The following is a 6191-nucleotide window of genomic DNA, read 5'->3' as shown; positions in this document are numbered from 1 at the left end:
ATCCATCCATCCATCCATCCATCCATCCATCCATCCATCCATCCATTTTCTTTTGCTTATCCGGGGTCGGGTCACGGGGGTAGCAGCCTAAGTAGGGAGGCCCAGACTTCTCTCTCCCCAGCCACTTGGGCCAGCTCTTCCGGGGGAATCCCGAGGCGTTCCCAGGTCAGCCGAGAAACATAGTCCCTCCAGCATGTCCTGGGTCTTCCTCTGGGCCTCCTTCCGGTGGGACGTGTCCGGAACACCTCACCAGGGAGGCGTCCAGAAGGCATCCTAAACAGATGCCCGAGCCACCTCAACTGGCTCCTCTCGATGTGGAGAAGCAGCGACTCTACTCTGACTCCCTCTCGGATGATCGAGCTTCTCACCCTGTCTCTAAGGGAGAGCCCAGACACCCTGCGGAGAAAACTCATTTTGGCCGCTTGTATCCAAGATCTCATTCTTTCGGTCACAACCCAAAGCTCGTGACCATAGATGAGGGTGGGAACGTAGATCTATCGGTAAATTGAGAGCTTTGCCTTTTGACTCAGCTCTCTCTTCACCACGACAGACCTGTACAGCGCCCGCTTCACTGCAGACGCTGCACCTATCCGCCTATCGATCTCACACTCCATTTTTCCCTCATTCGTGAACAAGACCCCAAGATACTTGAACTCCTCCACTTGGGGTAGGACCTCCTCTCTGACCCAGAGAGGGCACTCTACCCTTTTACGGCTCAAGACCATGGCCTCGGATTTGGAGGAACTGATCTTCATCCCGTCCGCGTCGCATTTGGCTGCGAACCGCTCCAGCGAAAGCTGTAGATCACGATCTGATGAAGCCAATAGGACCAAATCATCTGCAAAAAGCAGAGACACAATCCTAAGGCCACCAAAACGGATCCCCTCAACACCTTGGCTGCGCCTAGAAATTCTGTCCATAAAAGTTATGAACAGAATCGGTGACAAAGGGCAACCTTGGCGGAGTCCAACTCTCACCGGGAACAAGCCCGACTTACTGCCGGCGATGCGGACCAGGCTCTGACACCGGTCATACAGGGACCTAACAGCCCGTATCAAAGGGCCCGGTACCCCATACTCCCAGAGTACCCCCCACAGGGTCCCCCGAGGGACGTGGTCGAACGCCTTCTCCAAGTCCACAAAGCACATGTAGACCGGTTGGGCAAACTCCCACGCACCCCCCAGGACCCTGCTGAGGGTGTAGAGCTGGTCCAGTGTTCCACGACCAGGACGAAAACCGCACTGCTCCTCCTGAATCCGAGGTTCGACTATCCGACGGACCCTCCTCTCCAGAACCCCCGAATAAACCTTACCAGGGAGGCTTAAGAGCGTGATTCCCCTGTAGTTGGAACACACTCTACGGTCCCCCTTTTTGAATAGGGGGACCACCATCCCGGTCTCCCAATCCAGGGGAACTTCCCCCGATGTCCACACAATATTGCAGAGTCGCGTAAGCCAACACAACCCGACAACATCCAGAGCCTTAAGGAATTCCGGGTGAATCTCATCCACCCATGGGGCCCTGCCACCGAGGAGCTTTTTAACCACCTCGGTGACCTCAGCACCAGAGATTGGAGGACCCGACGCAGAGTCCCCAGGCTCCGCTTCCTCAGTGGAAGACGTGCCGGTGGGATTGAGGAGGTCTTCAAAGTATTCCGCCCACCAACCCACGACATCCCGAGTTGAGGTCAGCAGCACACCACTCCCACTATAAACAGTGTTGGTGGCGTACCGCTTCCCCCCGAGACGCCGGATGGTGGACCAGAATCGCCTCAAAGCCATGCGGAAGTCGTTCTCCATGGCCTCTCCGAACTCCTCCTATGCCCGAGTTTTTGCCTCAGTGACCACCCGAGCCGCATGTCGCTTGGACTGCCGGTACCCATCAGCTGCTTCCGGGGTCCCACAGGCCAAAAAGGCCCGATAGGACTCCTTCTTCACAGGCACCAAGTTGGGGGGGCAATAAGTATGCCCACTCCTGCTCGGCGCCTCTCACCAGGGGCAACTCCAGAGTGGAAGAGTGTCCAGCCCCTCTCAAGGAAACTGCAGAGCCAGAGCCATGCGTAGAGGTGAGTCCGACTATTTCTAGCCGGAACCTCTCAGCCTCACACATCAGCTCAGGCTCCTTCCCCACCAGTGAGGTGACAGTCCACGTCCCAATAGCCAGCTTCTGTAGCCGAGGATCAGACCGCCAGGGTCCCCGCCCTCGGCCATCACCCATCCCACATTGCACCCGACCCCTTTGGCCCCTCCCACAGGTGGTGAGCCCATGGGAAGGGGGACCCACGTCTCCTCTTCGGGCTGTGCCCGGCCGAGCTCCATGGGTAAAAGCCCGGCCACCAGGCGCTCGCCCGCCTGCCCCACCTCCAGGCCTGGTTTTATTTTTCATTCAAGCTTTATTTCTACAGGTTAGTCCCATTGAACCTCAGGGACTCATTTACAAGAGAGACCTGATTTTAACAAAGAATGATGACAATCATAAAAGAAAGCTTATACATTGAGAAGAACAAATGAAAGAAAATGATATTAAAAAAACGGAACAAAAACAGCTAGATTGTAAAGTGATGTACTAAAAACAGGAACATGTCTGTTAACCTGCAGGTCAGCAAAAAGTTTTTTTATCGTCCTGACAAAATGACCAATGTCTTAAACATTTATACTTTTATTCTAGAATAAGTCCACAAGCTTAAATATTTAAAAAGTAATTTAAAAAAAACACACTAAAATTTGCTCCTGCACCTTTAAGCATGTTCTGTCTGAAAGGCCTCTCTTGCTTTGAGTGGTCCAAATGTTCTGTACCCTCCTGGATCGAGCCTGAGGTTTCCCATCAGTCTGCTCTAATGGACTTCCACGTTAAGACAGAAGTTTAAATGATAGTGGATGATGCAGGCACATCATCAGGTCTTTGGTGATTCTGAAGGGGCTTTAGCCTTCCAGCAGCTGACTTCTAACAAAAGCTGCCAGCTGCAAGAAGTAAAAGGCTGCAGCACAGTCAATTCAAGTCAATTCAAGTCAATTCAAGTCAATTCAAGTCAATTCAAGTCAATTCAGTTTATTTATAAAGAGCCAAATCACAACAACTTGTCTCAGTGCACTTTACAGGAACATTCACATAAAAGCCAATTAGTAAAGTTCTCTGTCTAAGGAATCCAGCAATTCAGAATCCAGTCAGTTTTATAAGAACAAAGTTAGTTTTGAGCCCATCTTTTACATTTTTATTTGTGTACTTTTCATCCATCCATCATCTTTTACACGCTTTTTCCATTTTCTTTGGGTCATGGGGGTCGCCGGAGCCCATGTCCAGTGATCACTGTGCGGGGGGGCGGGGGACACCCTGGACGGGTCTCCTGTCCAGCAATCACTGTGCGGGGGGCGGGGGACACCCTGGACGGGTCTCCTGTCCATCTCAGGGACACATAGAGACAAACGAGACAAACAACCATTCACTCTCTCACCTAGGGACAGTTTAGAGTTACCAATCAGCCTAACATGCATGTTTTTGGTCTGTGGGAGGAAACCAGAGCACCCGGAGAAAACCCACGAATGCACGGAGAGAACATGCAAACTCCACCCAGAAAGGACCCCCGACCGGGATTTGAACCAGGGACCTGCGCGCTGAGAGGCAGCAGCTCTACCAGTTGCGCCACCGTGCTGCCCGTGCACTTTTCATAAAAAATAAATTTAGTGGCCATCTAAGGTGCTCAGGGAGCAGTTGGAGGGTTAAAAGCCTTGCTCAAAGGCCCACAGTAGGATAAATGCAGATGGAAGCAGATGTGAGTGCTTCCTTTTTCCAATCCAGTTTTTTTTTAATCTGCCATTCAGGGGATTCTAACTTGTGCACCTTCCCAATCACAGGCTTGCCTTCCCTAACCTCTGTACCACCACCCCACTGCTCTAAAAAACAACAACAAACAAACAAACACACAAATAATAAGCTGGACAAATATGACTTTTAAATAATTGGATTCCAGTAAACTAGTTTAAGTACAGACATTTTAGTAAATGTGCATAATTCACTTTAAATAAAACGTGTGATAGAGCCATATATTTCCAACATTACAATATGACATTAATAATTAAGGCAGAGTTCCTCTAATCTAAGCACAATGTATGAAAAATGGATTTGAAACGTTTTTTGACTTAGCTTTGGCCTGTTCTTTCAGGTGAGAGAATCTGGATTGGAAGTGACCTGAGCATGGTTTTATGTGCGTGTGCAGGTTAATTCTGCTGCAAACTCAAAACTTCATCCATGCTGGAAAAGAAGCTCTGGTGATGGTGGTGGCTGCAGGTTGCACCAGTTGATGGCAGCAGAAGTCTTCATAAAGCAGCTGCTCAATGACCGATTAGAATCACTGCAAAACATGTAGAAAACACACCTGTATAATCCCTACCGCCCAATAATCTGACATTTTGTCACTTTCTGGCCTTCTTTCATTTCAAACATAACATTTATTTTTAGCTCATAAGGAACAAAATGACTAAAAGATGTTCAGTAAAATAGTAAATTTAAGTAACATGGTGTAAAGTATTTCTTCTCAAAGAGGACTGCACCACCAGGAAACAAAAGAATCAGCTACAGATGTTGTTCTACACCAGGGCTATTCAACTTGTGGCCCGGGGGCCAAATCCGGCCCACAGGTGAGCTCCGTGTGGTCCACCTAATGGTTTCATTTTAAAATAAAACTAGATTTTAAACCATAAAACAAACTTACTTAATGACAATAACTGCTGGATGTCCATCCCCTGAGCTCATGGATTTCAGTAACTGTGGCCTCCTGAGCACAAAAAGTCCTGGTCTACACTTCTTTGGTCAAGTTGCAGCCCGATGCTTTTATTCTGAAAAACACCACGTTTTTTTTAACTTACCTGTCAGTTTTAAGTAAAGAACACATATTTGCCCAAAAGCAAGTCAATAAATAATATTTTAAATAAAATCTAAGAAATCATGAATAATGAGAATAATGATAATAAATAACATTATCAAGGCTTTTATAAGTTATAATGGACTTTACAAAAAACTGAAAATGTCAAGGGCTTTATAAATTGACATTAATAATAAAGTGAGAAATTAAGGAGCAGAAGTGATTTAAAAAATATATCTTTCCAGCTGTATCACAGCATTCAACCATTTAGTAATTTCAAACATTATTATACTGTACTTTTTTATTATAAAAACTGTTCCCCTGTAAAAATACTTGCACTGCAGAAAATATTTAAAAGTTTTATAAGAAAGTCCACGTGGAGCAACGTCATGTTTAGCTTCTATTTAGAAACAAGTGGGTTCAAATGTTTCATAAAGAATTCAACATTAAATGGAAAATTCTGGGATTGAAATAGAGATTTTGGAAGAAATGACACCCCCCCCCCCCCCCGCCACCTTCTGAGCTCTTCTTATAAAGTCACGTTTAACTTGAAATTGATTTGTTGTAAATTCACTTCAATTTACTGCTGGTTCATTTATTTACAATCTGATGATTTATATTCAAAATACAGTTGAGTATTTTAGACGACAGTATTTTTATACAGAAGTAAAATTAATCTCTGTTTCGTCTTCTGTAAATCTGTTTAACTCCTGACAAACTTTTGCACATTTTGAGCTAGATTATCTTTAAAGGACTCGTCGGTTTAACGGGTTCACTTCAAACATCAATCAATCAACCTTTATTTCTACAGGTAAATCCCATTGAGCCTCGAGGACTCATTTACAAGAGAGACCTGATTTAACAAAGAAAGATGAAACAATGGACAACAGCAACAACAATAAACAGTTATAAAAACTCATACTGCAGGTTTTTTTTTTTTTTTTACAAATAGGATGGCTAAAAGGAAAAGGTAACAACAACAAAAAAAAAAAAACAGCTAGATTCTAAGGTGAATGTAGAAACTAAAAACAGGAACATGTCTGTATCGGTCCCTGCCAGGAGTCCAACAGATTCTTAAAGACACTTAGAGAGGTCAAAGGTCGAGAGCTTCAGATCTTTTTACAAGATATTCCAGGAAACAGGAGCGGAGTAGGAGAAGGTCCTTTTGTCTAGTTCAGTCCTCATTGAGGGAAGACTCACTGAAGACACAGTGGTCTGAAGACCCACTGAAGACACAGTGGTCTGAAGACCCACTGAAGACACAGTGGTCTGAAGACCCACTGAAGACAGTGGTCTGAAGACCCACTGAAGACACAGTGGTCTGAAGACCCAC

The sequence above is a fragment of the Nematolebias whitei genome, chromosome 15, assembly GCF_014905685.2.
Source record: "Nematolebias whitei isolate Nwh7 chromosome 15, NemWhi1, whole genome shotgun sequence".
Taxonomy (NCBI): domain Eukaryota; kingdom Metazoa; phylum Chordata; class Actinopteri; order Cyprinodontiformes; family Rivulidae; genus Nematolebias; species Nematolebias whitei.
This window is presented reverse-complemented; position numbering follows the sequence as displayed.